This window comes from Triturus cristatus, chromosome 2_2 (assembly GCF_964204655.1).
Source record: "Triturus cristatus chromosome 2_2, aTriCri1.1, whole genome shotgun sequence".
Classification (NCBI taxonomy): Eukaryota; Metazoa; Chordata; class Amphibia; order Caudata; family Salamandridae; genus Triturus; species Triturus cristatus.
The window spans coordinates 330339519-330352714 of NC_140582.1; the positions used below are offsets into that span (position 1 = coordinate 330339519).

Below are 13196 nucleotides of genomic sequence, written 5' to 3' on the forward strand. Positions count from 1 at the left end.
AAGCAATCCGGCTGTAGTAGTGAATGTTTTCACATCCTTGAGACTGGAGTGAAATAAAGACCGTAATAGTATTGAACAAGCATTTACAATGCAACGGTCTCGGCATTGTTTTTTTTTTTTTTTTTTTTTTGAAAAAGTTTTTATTGAGCAACAATTCGGTCACAAGTATGGGCCTACAACCACCCGGGCCGGCCGCTAGGTACATAAGGAAATATACACATATCAAAGTTGCAATCCGTTCCCAGGGCACTGCCCCGCAGTGGCTCAAGATAGTTCTCGAAGAACAGCAAGCGTCAGTCCAACAGTAACAGAAACAAAAGAAAAACAATAAAAACAAAAGGCGAGTTACGAGGGATACCAGTGCGGTTCAGGCTCCCCCCGGGAAACTCCAGTCAGAACATTTGAGCAATCCGCTAAAGAGAGGAGTACCGGGAGGCCGGGGACGGAGGGGGGGGGGGAAAGGGGGGTCAAGGAAGATGAACGTCCCTATGTAGTTGTTACAAAAAGCGCCAGGAACCGTCGAGGGTCAGGGGGACATGGCGATATCAGTGTCTACCAGGGGGGGCGTACAGATGCCTCCGCGATACGCATTCCATTGGCCCCAAATTCTACCCCATGCCCCCGGCTTGCCACGGGCCACATACACTGTCTTCTCCCGAAACATACACCAGTCCATATTCTCCTTCCATACTGACACGGTGGGCGGCCGTTGAGCGCCCCAAAGTTGCGCTATATCCCTCTTGGCAATCATGTTCCCTAGGGCCGCCCACCGAGTCTGAGCCGCGTTGTAGTCATTGGGCTCCCACACATTCAGGACACAGCGACGCACCTCCGGCAGCAGTACAACCCCGGTGACCTGTCCCATAACCGTGTGGACCCGGCGCCAATAGTCCGCCACCTCGCGACACTCCCAAAGGATATGAAGAAAGGTGGCGCTGAGCCCGCAGCCTCGTTTACAGAGCCCGTCGTCGGAAAATCCCATCGCGACCAAGCGCGGACCCGTAACATACACCCGATGGAGAATCTTGAGCTGTACCAACCGGAGACGAGCCGGAATGGCAACCTCCTTGGGGGACGACAGTGCAGACTGCCAGTCTTCGTCATCCAATTCGACCCCATCCCCAGTCCAAGCCTCCCGAAGGCGCACCAGGAGATCCGCCCGGTGATTAATCAATTTCTTATAAATTAAAGAAATAGTACTATCAGGGACATGTCCGTCAAGCACGCGGTCCTCGAGGGGCGAGGAAACAGGGACCGTGGTCCCCTCCCCGAAGACCGAGAGCAGGGCGTGTCGAACCTGGGCGTAGCGGAAGAACTCCCTGTCGGTCAGCTCGTATTCGGCCTGGAGCACCGCGAAAGTCTTGACCGCGCCCTTGTGCCACAGGTCTCCCACTTTGCTGATACCAATCGTGTCCCACTGGTCAAACCCCTTGGTGGTCCACAAGCTGCCCAGGCGGTCGGAGGCAAACAAGGGAGTAGCACATGTCATTCGCTCACTCCAGCCCGTGGCCGCAGTGGCAGCCCTCCAGGTCCGCACAGCAATCTTAGTAGGACCCGTAAGGGTCCGGTCAGCCAGGCGGGAATAAAGTGCCCTGTTGTAGTTCCCGCCGGGAAGCAGGAACTTGTCCATCTCATACGCCGGATTCAAGCCGGGCGCATACGTGGCGTGGTTAATGGCAGATAGCTGCGAGGCCCAATAGTACCTGCGAATGTCAGGAAGCGCGATGCCCCCGTCATACCAGGGGAGAGTGAGCTTGGCAAGAGCAATACGCGCCCGGCCGTTCCACACCAGTCTCCTCTGCAGGCTCTCCACCTCCCGAAAGTAGGCCACTGGGATAACGTCAAAGGAGTTCTGGAGTGCATAGAGGAACCTGGGAAGGGACATCATTTTAAACAGCGCGGCCCGACCCAGCGGGGACAGGGGCAGCCTGCACCACCGGGCCGTGTCCTCCCGCAGCCGCCGAAGTGGACGCAGAAGATTCTGCTCGTAGCGAGCCACCGGGTCCAGCGAAACGTATATCCCCAGGTACTTAAAGCCGCTCAGAGATATTTGAATCGGGAGCCGAGGCGGCAGGAGAGGAGGACCACCAGCGATGGGATAAACGCAGGATTTAGACCAATTGATCGTGAGACCCGAATTGTTCCCAAAGGAGGTCAGAACGTCAAAGAGGACGTTGAGTGACTGCCGCGGTGAGGTGAGGTACAGGAGAATGTCGTCCGCATACAGCGAGACCCGATCTTCAAAGCCCGGGCCCCACCGGATCCCTCTGAGCGAGGGCTCCCAACGGAGCCAGGCAGCGAGTGGCTCCAGGGCGAGAGCAAAAAGCAACGGGGACAACGGGCACCCCTGCCTCGTGCCCCTGCCGAGGGCAAAGGGCCGAGAGACCCGCCCATTCACCACCACTTGAGCCATGGGTCCCGTGTAAAGGAGCCTCACCCAGCCAATAAATCCCTCCCCAAAGCCGAATTTATCCAAGACGGCCCAGAGGAATGGCCACTCAATAGTGTCAAATGCCATCGTGGCATCCAAAGAGACCAGCACGGCCGGCTCGGTGAGGAGCTCCGCCCTGGCGAGGACCCCGTGCAGACGCCGCAAGTTAAGAGCGGTGTTGCGGTGCGGGATGAAGCCGCATTGGTCCGGATGAATAAGGTCGCACACGACACTCAACAATCGATTGGCCAGGACTTTCGCCAGGATTTTAGGCTCTGCATTGAGCAGTGAAATAGGCCGGTAAGAGGTACAGCGGTCACGCGGCTTGCCCTCCTTGGGGAGAACGACTATAGTGGCCAGGCGCTGGTCGGCCGGAAGGGAACCCGCCGCAAGAGAGTCGCGGAACATGCGGCCGAGGAAGGGCGCAAGCTTATCAGGACGCAATTTGTATAGTTCAATGGGCAGACCGTTAGGACCCATAGCCTTGCCCGAGCGAAGGGAACGAATCGCGGTCGCTATTTCATCCGACGATAAGGGGGCGTCCAGCCGCTCCCGGTCCTCAACGGACAGGCCGGGCAGAGCAATATCTCTCAATAGGAGGCGAGAGTCATCTTCGTCCCTGTCAGCCACCGGGGAGTACACCGCCCGGAGGTGGTCAGCGAAGCATTCCACAATCTCATCCGGTTCAGTCACACACCCACCATCCGCAGCACGCAACTCGGGGACCACGCGATTCACTCTCTCCTTTCTGTCCAGCCACGCAATCAACTTTCCCGCCTTGTCCCCCGCGTCATACAATCGGCCCTGCTGCTCCCTATACATAGTTTGGGCCGCGTCAGTGACCAGGGACCTATATTCGAACTGTTTCAGGCTAAGGGCATGTAGCCCGTCCGGAGTAATATTCGCCTCCAAGGCCGACTCCAGCCCCGAGACGTCAGTCTCCAGCTTCACCACCGCCTCGCTCCTAACCTTCTTGGCCACCACTATCTGGGCGAGGGCGTGTCCGCGTATAACAGTTTTAAAGGCTTCCCAAAGGGACAACGCAGACGACACCGACCCCTCGTTTTCACTGAAGTATTGGTCCATGGCCTTAACCAGGCTGTCACGAGTCACAGGGTCCCGCAGGTACCAGGGGTTAATGGGAGCTATCCGCCCTGCGGACCGCGGCCCGGTGTCAAAGAGAAGCCACAGCGGAGAATGGTCGGAGATACCACGCGCCAGGTGTCTGACCTCTCGAATCCGACCAGTCTGCGCCGCTGGCATAAGGAAGTAGTCTAACCTGGAGAGACTCCCATGCGCCCCCGAATGAAAAGTGAACTGGCACTGGGTCGGATGCAGTAGTCTCCAACTATCCACCAAGCCGAAGGTCTCCAACATCCCACCCAGCCATGACTGGGCAGCGGGGAGGGTCCTCGGTGGGTGACGATCCAGTTCACCCGAAACCACAGAATTAAAGTCCCCGCCCATGAGCAGGAGGCCGTCCGGGAGGTCAAGCAGCATTCGACCCAAATCAGCAAAGGTGGAGTTCTGGAGGCCCGGGGGGACGTAGACTGAAACCAGGGTAAGGGGCTGCCCCTCCCACCTCCCAATCAGACACACATAGCGCCCTCTGTCATCCGAGACTATCCTCGTGATCTCCACCGGAAGGGAGGTTCGCAGGAGAATGCCCACCCCCCTGGAGCCAGTTGTGAAACCAGAATGGGCTACGAGGCGGTATCCCCCTCTGTGCATCGCATGGCAGACATTGCCGACCAAATGCGTCTCCTGGAGAAACACCACATCAGGAGTCAAACGGCGCAAATATTGCAGTACAACACCCCGCTTAATACGGTCCCCCAACCCATTGACGTTCCACGACATAAGCCTCAACCCGTCTCCCCCCATCCCCTCCAATAGAGCAAGAAGCCCCCAGCCCGCAGCACCGCTCCCAAATATGGATAAAAATCAATTCCTCGCCCTGTAAACAAAAAACACACAACTAAACAACCCCTCTTCCCCCCCAACCCCACCCCAAGTCCACCGCCCCCCACCCTGCACCCCTGCGGGCCTAAGACCCCCCCCAACTTGCAGTGTGCCTGTCGCCCCGCTAACCCCATTCTACAAAAAGACCCCGGAGGAGGAAAGGGACCCGAACCCGCCCGCACCCCTCACGGGTCCTGGTAAAACACAGTATGCAAAAGAAGTAAGACCCAACTGTACAGTGCAAAAACGCAAAAGCAAGGACCAAAGGTCAGTCTAAGGGGACCCGTCACCTGCGGTGCCCCCAGAGGGCCCGGGCCGGCCACCCCCGTCCGGCAGCGAGTCCAGCCAGTCACTTGCGGCCACAGGAGTGTCAAAAAAGACTGTCCGCTCTCCATGCTCCACTCGAAGTTTCGCCGGGTAGAGCATCGAATACTTCAGGCCTAGCTCGCGGAGACGGCGCTTCACCCCCTGGAATCCCATCCGCTGTTTCTGGACCAGTTGCGTGAAGTCCGGGTAAAAGTTGACGATCGAGTTCTCGTAGCGGACCGGGCCACGGGTCCGTGAAGCCTGCAGAATAGCATCGCGGTCCCTGTAGTGGAACAGTTTAGCCACGATAGGCCTCGGGGGGGCCCCCGGCCGCGGCCGGCCGCCAGGAACCCGATGGGCCCGCTCCACAGCGAAGAATTTACTTAGGCCAACCGGGGACAGCTGCTGCAGGATAAGTTCCTCGACCACGAGGTCCACCGGGCGGCTGTCGGAGGACTCCGGTACCCCAATGATACGGATATTGTTGCGTCGGGCCCGTCCCTCGAAGTCCTCAAGCCGCCGGGCCATGTGGTCGTTGACCACTCTAATGTCCCCAAGCGCGGCCCGCAGATCCGACACCTCCGCACCCAAGGTGGAGGTCCGTGTATCAAGGGCCTGGACCTTCTCGTTGGTTTTAGAGAGGTCGGCCCGAATCAGGGTGACGTCGATCGCGACAGTGTCGATCTTACGGGCCAGGGCCTCATATTGCGTCGCGATAGTTTCCCTGATGCCCTCGATGGCGCCCATAATGTCCTGTAGGGAAGGTTCCGCAGCGACGGTCGTGCCTCCCCCCGCAGCATCCGGGGAGAGGCCAGCAGCGCCAGGGGACCCCCTGCCCTGGGTATAGCGGTCCATGTTGTTGCTCTGGACCGCTCCCCCGCGTAGTGAGGCCTTGGTCTTGCGCCCTTCCGGTCCCCCTTTGCCCGCCATGTGAGCGCCGTCACTCAATGGGACCTCCGATCAAGGGGTGCACGGGTGCCAGAGAAAGGATCACAAACTGTCGGTGTAGGGGTCGGAGGCGTCAGACCCGTCCGTAGCAGATGGAAGCAAACCTCGGGCAGAGGCCCAAGAGGCACCCCGCCACCTTGAGCACGCACGCCAGCTGATCTCCTGAAGGCCAAAATCGAAACCGAAAGTGCTGAATCGGTGACTGGCACCGCGCTGAGGCCGCTGTTGTTCAATTGCAGCCCGGCCCCACGGGTCACCTCCACCCCGGCCTCCTCCGTCGGGTGGGTCCCAAAAGTTCCGGCGACGATAACTCAGGATTCCCAGGTCCGATTAGAATTTTGGAAAGAGATATATAGTCAGCTGGTCTTCTTCTCTCAGATTCCATACACCAACTCAGGATAGTCTCAGGATTTATTCCGAGGAGCAGAAAGGGTCCGGGGAGCCCTGTGCTCACGCGACCATCTTGGATGCGCGCTAGGCTCCTCTGGTCTCGGCATTGTTAAAGTTAGAGCTATTGGCATTGCTCATGACATTATTTTTGTTTGTTTTTGTTGGGTGGGTCTCTCTTAGGGAATTTTAGTTACGGTTTTGTTTAGGCTCCGGTGTTCGAGCGCACTGATGAAGTTTTTACGGGCCTTTGTGAGATGAATCAGGCCGAGCAAGGGCTTCAGGGGTATCAAAATCCCTACTCTTTGGCACACGCCCCTTTCATCTGGACAGGGGGCGAGGAGCACAGTCCCAAAAGCCCTTCCATAACCAAAAATATTAATCTTGTTTTATGGTTTAATCCACGCCAGCGCTTTTCATCCAGCTGAACGGTCCAATTTTATAGGAAGCGTTTCAAGTTTGGCTTTGAATGCCCCGTGCAAATTCGGCCGTGCAATGCATCGGTATTGCCTTTGGGACCTTATATGTCAGTGGACTTATCTATTCCGAATAACAAATGGATTTTTTTGTAAAAAAAAAGAAAACACCTCAGAAGAATATATTTGGTTGTATTTTATTTTTTAGGAGAAACCACGACTAGATGCCGAAGTGCTAGCCACCTTGCCAGGCTGATGTGAGGGAGAGCACAAAAGCAGACAGGTATTGGCAGGGACATCGCAGATCAAATCTTTTCACAACTTTTGTTTGTGGACGAGAGGCGTAACTGTGAATAGTGCAGAAGTTGCAGTGGCACTGAGCCCCCGACGTTTTAGGGGTCCACTGCCCCTTACTACGCAGCCAGCGGCTAGCTGGCATCTTCCATACTTGTATTAGGGTTTATTGTCAGCTTGCCAAGCCACTGGTGTTCAAAGGTTCAATGTCGTCTTTTGTTCTCACTGGTAACCCTCAATTACAGCCTAAAATAACAGCCTCCATTTTGGCGAATCCAGCACAACACAAAGTGCAAAAAAAACAGGCACCGCTTTAAAACCAGAGAGACACTGCTGTGTAATGTTAAACTGGGAAGTAAAACTGAGGATGAGGAAAAAAAGATGACTGGAGACTTACACAGTGATACGTCTCAAAGCCGGGCTATGTCCCCTTCCACCTCTCCTGCTCCTACGCAGAGTTCGCACAGCGCCCGGTGCGGGTGGCAAACTAACAGCGCCTAGAATGCAGCTCCAACCCGCGGTCCACTGTTAAGGTCCTAGCGAGGATTCCTGGAGAGAAGCAGACTCTTTGAGGACCAATAAGACAAAAAAGTCCCCAAGTGCCCTCTTTCCATCCACACCAGAGTACAGAAAGATAAACACAACCAAAACATAACTAGTGTGCAAGGGGGGCAACAGACACGGGCTGAGGGGACAGAATGCGGAGCCCTTACCTCAATTGACCATCCTGGCTCCTGCCACCTCGGAGAGAAAAGATGCGAGTCCCATTCAGAAGTAGACATTGGACAGACACATCCGCATTTCAGCCCGTGACACTCCAGTTAGCAAAGGGGGGCTCAGTGCGGCCGGGAGGTGAGGCAGGAGTGGGAAGCACAGAGAAAAGGAGGGCGGGAGGAGAGCGCGTCTGTATGTGTGTCTGCATGCATGTGAGCTGAGGGGTTTGGGGGGGGGGGAAGTGCTAGATTGAGGAGGAGAGCGAGGCAGCAGATCTCATGATGGATGTGCTTCCCGAGTCAGTGCTGCTAGGCTGAGACAAAGTGTTTTTGGCCGTGCCGGGCTGGGTGGGGGGCCACGGGCTGCAGTTACAATGTGGTGCTAGGGGTCTGAAGCGCCGCCTGGGGACAATTTACATGAGATCATGATCCACTACTTTGGCCCAACAGCAATCTCTCTTTTTGATCAGCATAGACACCCATCAATATCCCGCATACTGTTTTCACAGTATATGTGAGCTTTGTGATTCTAACAGTTTTTTACTCAAGCCAAATTCTGCTTGACATATCCTCCCCTGGATTATTCATTCCACAATAGACATCCATTTCTAGCAGTCTATCATCTCACACGAGATCAATAAAGTTTTTTTGAAATAAATAAAAAAAAAAATTCTAAGGTACTGTGTTCCATTACACCATGGCAGCTTCTCTTTACCAAGCGCCATTCATCTTTGACAGCACCTCCACACGTCAGGCATCATCCTCCGTAAGTCAGTATCCCTACTGGTTGTTCTAATGCCTGATTGAATACTAACACATTGTCTCTTTACTATGTCCTGCATAATCACCCTTTTCTAAGATGGCCGCCCCGGTCGTACCCCGGATCACGAGCCCTCTTCGCTTTCCAAGCGAGCTGTGACTTTGGCATTTTTCTCCATTCCGGAGCAACACCGACATTAACACACTTGTTTTATCATTGCATCTCCACACATAAATATTCTTTCTATCTCATCCCCCCAAATACTCATAGACTTAGCAGACACTTAATATGCTGTCTCGGTAATCGCCCCAACCTAAGATGGCCGCCCAGATAGGGTTTCGGTTCACGAACCCTTCTCGCTTTCCATGCGGGATTTGGCTGTGATAAACAGCCCGTTACCGGAGACACGCCAGAATGCGGTCCGGTAGGCTTTGGCCCCAGTAGGTGATTAAGAGTGAGGCTTTCAACGTACAAGTAAGTGACCATTCTGGACCCAACTCCCTCCTCCCTCCCCCGTTTATCAGCTAAGCGGAGAACAGCTATTTCTCCCGCTTTTCCTTCCATAAGGGCGAACCATTAATACGGAGGCAGATACAAATTCAACAACCTCCTCTACATTTTCTCCTAGATGTACGAGATCGCCACACCCCCTCCGTTGACCATGAGGCACATTGTTGCTTTTTAAAAAGTATGTAGCTTTTTAAAAAGTATGTAATGTCATATTTGTCAATTATATGTTCGTATGGTATATGTTATGTCAGACACGTTAGTTATGTTTAAACTTGCCATTTCATTCACTTTTTCAGCACAAACGCCGGCATGGAGAAAGCGATTTATTGTTTCTTTCTTTTTAACCACAAGGCACATCAGAAACTAAAGTGTATGTACACTTGGGTGTAGTGTGCTCACAACTTCTTATGATTAACAGTACATTGTGCTTTTTTCCATTTATCATTTATTTTATTATATCCTACAGATTATACCAGACGTACATTACGTATGTATTTATTGTTACGCATGCCTTATAGTTGCAGCGTCTCACACTTTGCACCTTATTTAGGTTAACTAGGAGTGGTACCGTCTCACTGGGCTGGTCCCGGTGGAGTCCTGAAGAAGAGCTGGGGAAGCTCGAAACTAGTTGACCTGATCATATGCTAGGCACACCTACCCATTATAGTTAGGGCCTATAGCATATCACCCCGTTTTTAACCTTTCAGCTTAGAGCATCAATAAAGTTTATTTAGCCCACTAGCTGATTATTTTAATTTTCCTACTCCACTTTTTCACTTGCACTACACATATTCTGACCTATAGTGCTCCTGCGTAATCCGTAAGTCGCAGCACGCCCCAGTTCGTAGAGGACTGGGAGGACCCCAATGATGAAGCATGTCACCATGGGGAAACCCTGGTGAGTGAGGGGACTCAAGAAAAGGAAACATTTTTCCCTTTCTTTCAAATAGGTGATATTCAGAACCAAGTTGATTTCTGACACCTCCTATTCCCCTGGTTTAGGTTCTTGTAACTTGACTACCTCAAGTTTTTTTTTTGATACATGTAATGTTGGAGGGCGAACCTAACCATGAACCTCTAATTTCCCCCCCTTTTTTTGATAACATCTCTTTATCTATAACATTTCCTACCGTGTTTACTACCTCCTCCCAAAATGCTCGGAGATCAGGGCAGTCTCAGAATATGTGCAGTGTATGTGCCTCTCTGTCCTCGCATCTAGAGCAAGCCGCCTCTTCTGCTTGGAAGTATCGTCTGATTCGTGCGGGTGTGAGGTAAGCCCTATGTAATACATAATAGTTTATCAACTTAAGTCGCAAATTCCTGGATATCTTAAGGGTCCTTTCCACAATGGCTCCCCAACTTTCCTCTGTAATCGGTACTCCCTGATCCTCCTGCCACTGAAGCTGCAATCATTCCATGGGTTTCTGGATGTCACTCCTGATCGCCCTGTGAATACAGGAGACCGTTTTAATTCTATCTGCCGACAGGGCCACATATCTACAGCAGTCTAGTGCCCTTGGCTCCATGGATCCAGTGCCCCAATGTTTCTTTAACGCCGCGGTGAGGGCTCTGTACATCAAGAAGTGGCCTCGGGGGAGGTCAAACTCCTTGCGGAAGTCCTCAAAAGGAAGCATCTGAGAGTCTCGGAATAGGTCTCCTACTACAGTCGCTCCCGCTCCCCTCCAGTCATCCAGTCACGCCCAGTTCCCTCCATGCGGTAAGTACCTGAGCCTTTCCAGTGGTAAGTCTGGGGAGTAGGGAATTCTGCACCGGGCGCACTGCAACCATGTGGTCCAGCAACGTATCACTGTTTTTGTCTCTTCAGTGTCTGCCCGCGGTCGTCGTTTCAGTCTTAATAGTATTCTCGCCAGGTCTGGGGTCTCTGGAGCAAATTGGCATTACGCCCCTCCCGGCTTCCTACTGGCCGCCAACCACCTCACAAACCACTGGAGCTGTGCCACGAGGTAATATGCTTCAAGGTCGGTGACCGCTAGCACCCCCGTCGCCATGGAGCGCTGCATCGTGGCCAAGGCTACACATCTATCAGGGTCGGATTGGTAAGGCGGGCACACGGACAATGGCCGAGGGGGCGGTATCCGAGTTCCAGCTGTGGGCTGCTTTTTTTGGGCAGCATGGGGGGCCGATTTGAGCTGTGTCTGTGTTGTTTGGATGCCGCCAGCTGCCCAGTGGGTGCCTGAGTGGCCTTTCTGGAGGCAGATGGGCGTCCATTACCTCCCTTTTTATCAACGGGCAGAGGTGTCACTCCCATTCTCTCGCTGGCCCATTAATTTATGCATATTGAGGGGGTCAGGGGGCCTGAGCAGAAGTGGCCTCACTTGTTTTCAGGTGTTTTTTACTCGTTTGAACCGTGCATTTTTTTTTTATCTAAGTAAAGTTGAGAAAACATGCCTCTGTCAGAGACCTCCCTTCCCCTTCTTTATATAAAACTTCGGCGAAGCAGTGTTTTGCAGAAAGGCAATATGGAAATGAGGAAGGGATTAGAATTGCACGGTCTAGTCATTTAACCTCAGTTCTTAACTATTTGCCTATTTCCACTACACCTGGGATAGAGCAGTATTTAACCTGGTAGGAAAAACCAGAACATAGATTTTATCTCACGAGGCTCAGGTTACATTCAATTCATTATTTGGTTACTTTCTGTAAATCTGGCTCCTGTTTTGAATCTCTTCCGGGCTGCCCATGCAATAACTTCTCACCACAAACACCACCTTTATTTGCACCTTATATAGTAGCTTGAGAAGACGCTTCTTACGACCACTTTTATAGCTCAAGCACTTTACAACGCACCAAGAGGGGTTGATCTTTTTCAAATGTTTTTTTTTTTTAATGAAATCTTTTTATTAAACAGATAACAAAAGACAGTGGCATACAAGCGTACATTTTCTTCCCGCAAGGTACAGTGTTGGTCACAAATTATAGCAGTTGTTTAACAGCGTATTCACTCTATTGTGCTGTCTCAGTTCTGGGACTGCTAAGTATTGCTTGTTCTTCTAGGGAGGGGGCCAGTGGGGGCTCACATATATTCCCACGGTATACCTTCCATTTAGTCCATAACTGTATCCATTTTCGAGGACATCCACGGGCCACGTACACCGTTTTTTCCCTTGCCATACACCAGTCCATGTCCTGTTCTTTTTAAAATGTTTAAATACTCCTGCAATTTGTTATACTGTCCTCAACTATATCTTGTCTGCAATAAAACTGAGGAGGAGGGATGCTTCATAAGGATGCTTATTTTAGCCCTGGTGAGATTGTCAGTGGTTTTAAATGAGTGCTAGTCACCAGGGGTGCTAATACAGTAATTTGATACAATTGGCTAAATGTATACATAAATTATATTTAATGATGTTTTAAATCTGTTTTTATTTGATGTATGAAGCCTTTTTAATAACCTCTGAAATTGAAAAATTATATGATGTACAATGTATTTTTAATTCTATATTTTTATGGTCATTGTTATGACTGAATAAAGACTATTGAACTAAACTGATTCTTTCATCAAGTCACTCTTATTGGCATGTCAGTTTTACCTTTATTTAGCTTTGTTTTTCTGGCTGCCCCATCATTCATACAGATATTTTTTTTTAAGAAGTTTAGTCTGCTCTTCTACTTTATATGGGAAAATATAACTCCTAGATTATCAGTTGCCACTTTTTACAAACCACTTGAACACAGTGGATTAGCTCTCCTTAGTATTAAATCATACTACTATGTATCATTTTTACATGTATATTCCAAATATGAAAATAAGCATATTTCACGCAGATATTACAATAATGACTTAATGATAATGATAGTTAAAGATCAAAGGCTTGAGGGTATTATGGTGTTAGTAAAATCCCCTAACAAATGTTCAGTATAACGATTTATAATGTTTTTTAAAGCTAAGATCAGTTTTATTAAATGTCATAATTCCTCACATAAATGCTGCCACTGGTCTTAAGGATCAGCCACTCCTGGATAAAATAATACTAGGTAGTTTTGGTTTTGTAAATTATCAGACTTTTTAATAAATAGATCATGGCGACCCTGGACAGATATTGACCCCTTAAAAGAGAAACTTAAAGGGTGGCTAATGTTGTCCTATAATATAATTTATATTTTAGCATACATCGACTCGTCACTCATTTGGATTTGATTTCAGAGTTATTTCAGAAGGCAAATGTAAGATCAATCTGCTCTTGGAAAACTTACCTAGTCAAGGCAAAAGAGACATAAACTTTCATGAGAATTTCTAATAGATGGCAGAAAGAGGAATATATACTAGTGAAAATGGTTATGTGGAATAAAATTAACAAAATGAATTTTTCGGTTTGAAGAATGGTCAGTTTACGTAAAATGCAATTTTATGCAAAGTGGCTAATTTACCACACTCCCGTGTTTCTAAATAAGATCAACCCTGAGCTTTGTTACTGGTTTTTAATGTGATCTAGAAAAATGTTTGCACA

At 50.6% G+C, this 13196-nt stretch overlaps 1 protein-coding gene across 2 annotated transcripts in view; it reads left to right on the forward strand.

Annotated features, from left to right (window-relative positions):
- Positions 1-13196, forward strand: part of TBCK (TBC1 domain containing kinase) — a 1508203-nt gene that overhangs the window by 555370 nt on the left and 939637 nt on the right. The gene's annotated exons all lie outside the window — the stretch shown is intronic.